This window comes from Myiozetetes cayanensis, unplaced genomic scaffold (genome assembly GCF_022539395.1).
Source record: "Myiozetetes cayanensis isolate MyiCay16 unplaced genomic scaffold, myiCay2020 scf34, whole genome shotgun sequence".
In the NCBI taxonomy this organism is placed as follows: Eukaryota; Metazoa; Chordata; class Aves; order Passeriformes; family Tyrannidae; genus Myiozetetes; species Myiozetetes cayanensis.
This window is the reverse complement of record NW_026087566.1, coordinates 439901-442731: the sequence shown is the minus strand read 5'-3', so window position 1 is coordinate 442731 and position 2831 is coordinate 439901. Positions and strand designations below refer to the sequence as shown.

General features: G+C 43.5%; 1 long non-coding RNA gene across 1 annotated transcript; it reads right to left on the bottom strand.

Moving 5' to 3' along the window:
• Positions 1 to 292: 292 nt before the first annotated feature.
• LOC126646262 (uncharacterized) lies at positions 293 to 2460 on the bottom strand. The gene is made up of 3 exons (XR_007630253.1): positions 2003 to 2460; positions 1153 to 1366; positions 293 to 713 (listed from the first exon to the last, which is right to left on the bottom strand). It is a non-coding gene; the product is annotated as an uncharacterized LOC126646262 (long non-coding RNA).
• Positions 2461 to 2831: the final 371 nt, after the last annotated feature.

The window sequence follows — 2831 nt, the reverse complement described above, 5'->3', positions numbered from 1 at the left end:
GTATTTATTACCTTGGGGTCTCCTCAGTAGAAAGCACAGCACCACATGGACTATTCTGAGGTGTGCAGGCATTTGGACTTCTGCCTGTCTCACACACACACACAAAGTCAGGCGTAGTGCTGCCCTCAGAGAAAATCCACCCAATCTTGCTGCAACTAAAGCCACGGAATTTGTCTTTGTTTCATTGGCATTCAAGATCAGGCTGTGCCTGTGTCCAGAACAGAAGCTCAGAAAAGCATTTCTTAAGTTTCCACTGAAATCTGGTGCGGACATGACCAAGGCACTGGTGGCACTGAGTCAACAGTAGTGTTTCCAGTGGCTCTCTGAAGGAACACAAGTGTCCAAGGAAACCAACACAAGTGTCCAAAGAAGTCCCACTACTTCAGCACTGAATGAGCTTCTTCAGGCCACTTTCATTTCCTGTCTAAGTTTAATTTCCGTGAAGGAGGTTTTTGCCTATTTTAATAGGAGGTAATTTTCAAACTGCTTTCTTCATTTCCTCCTCTGCGTTTACCTGAAGGACATTGACAAGGATCATGGAGTTTGTCACTTGGCCATGCAGCTCCTGTACTTTGGCAGCAGAGGAAAGGAGAGTCCAGCCTACAATCCCAGGGCGTCCATTGAAGAAGAGCTTGAAATCAAAACCACCTTCCTATTCCAGGGTTAAAGTCAATGCCCAGCATGTAGTGGAAAAGAAGTTGCCAGTGAATTTGCTGGAAAGCAGGAAAAAATAGAAAAGTACACAGTTACATACAAGTACAGGCAAGTACTATTCTGACTAGACATTTCAGATTAATTTGATGTAGTGACAATAAAAATCATAAACCCACGGAAGGTTGTGCAAGACAACACAAACTGACCCAACCCTAGCATTACATTAATAGAGATAAATTTCAGAATTTCACAAGTGTCCTACTTTACTCTTTGTTTACACTTTTCAACAGTCTAATTATAACTCCATTTATAGGATGGAGGTATCTGGGATGCTGCCACTGCCATCACATGTATGAAACATGGAGGACGGTGCTAATGAAGCAAAGAACCACAGTCAAATCTTAGCTTACATATTTGTGCCAGTCCTTCAAGTTATAGGTCAACTCTTCATTTAACTATTTAAGAACCACTATTCTCTCATTACTCAAAGTCACATACCAGTCTTTGGCATTGGTAGGGAAGAAGGAGCCTTTCATCATTGCAAATGTGGGAAGTGGAGATCGCAGGATATTGGCACACCACAGCAGAGGAATCCAGTTGTCAAAAATGATGGTGGGGCAGAAGAAGTGGAAGTCATAGGCATTTGCAAACCAAAGCACGTGAGTAATGATCCAGCCTTGAAGTCCACTGAGTTCATATTTATTCACTACACCTAAAATAGGAAGAAAAAATGGACTGTTTAGAGACACTACATTCATACAGCTTTTTATTAATATACAGAAGCTCAAGCAAGTGCTCCTGAAATGACCTCACTTTTCTGAAGGTTATCTTAGGCTCTGCTGTAACCATTAGGCTTTATGAGGCTCAGTTTTCTCAGGGTGCAGGAATATTGGGAACTAGATTCAGGTCCTTATCCTTTTATTTTGAGATTCATCTCTGTTAGAAGTGTTTTCCAACTTGGAAAAAAAATGGAGTGGTTTGGTAAGCTTGAAGGTATTTCACACATAGAAGTCCTATTTCATTTGACAGCCTTCTTTTGGCTGCCTGTCTCTAGAAAATATCAGCCCTTCTGCAGTGCTTTCTTGGGTATGAATTTAAAACAAATGAGTATTGTTTTTCTAGAGTAACTTCATCAAGGATTACATCACACAAGGGATACTGGTGTATATTCCCTACCCATCTATTTTTCCAGTCCATAAGCTTCACCTGGATTCCAAAGCCATGCAAAGTGAGAAACACCAAAGAGGAAAGGCCAGGGTTACATTCCGCTACCCTTGGTGCAAAAGGATTCATCCAAGAGCTGTTTGAAAAACCAGACCCTTCATCAGTTCAGAACTCAATCATGTACCTGGAAAGCCATCCAAAGGCAATAGATGCCAGAAGCCTGGTGGGTCAGCATAGGAGTCTTGTTCCAGATGTCAGACAGATGTGTGCTCCCTGGGAGCAAGTCCCTGAGGGGATCAGTCAGAGAGCACTGGCACTGCTCACAGGACATGGTGAAGAAGTAATCCACCATCCATGGGGCAAACAGGAGCAGGAAAAGGATGCTTGCCAAGGAAAACCAGTCCACCTCCCTGCAAGCCAAAACACAGCAGTTTTTGCCCCAGTTTTCAGACAGACAAGAGGTTTCATTACATCAGACATTCTCTTCAGGGGACCTTCCAGACTAACCCGATGAAAACTGAGAATGTGTTCAAGGGCACAGACATTTCCTGCGGTCAAACATAAAACCTTTAGCACACAACACACTTGACCAGCTCTAGCCACGATTGCCATCAAAGCCATGAAGTCTGTAAGAATAATCTGCTTTCTGGAGGGGGATTACTGTTTAATGTTTTGCTCTCTGTAAAGCCACAGACAGCCGTGGCTGTTTCCAGCTGCAATACAACACCCCACCAACACCTGCCCAGCGCGGGGAGAACAGGGTTATCAGTCATCAATCCTGCTACAGCAGGAGTTGTCAGCTGGGAATACACAGGTGCCGACATGCCTACTTTCCAAAGCTCAGGAGATATTTTGTTCCTTGAAGGAACTACAAATTTTCCCCGTTTTTAGGATTCACTTTCCTTTTTTGCAAGGAGGACTGTGTTTTAGCCCAAGCCACCTGGCAAGCTCTTGGCCTTAAAAATCTTGAAGGACTCTCCTTTGGCATCTGTTGCTACAGGAGACTCTCCATG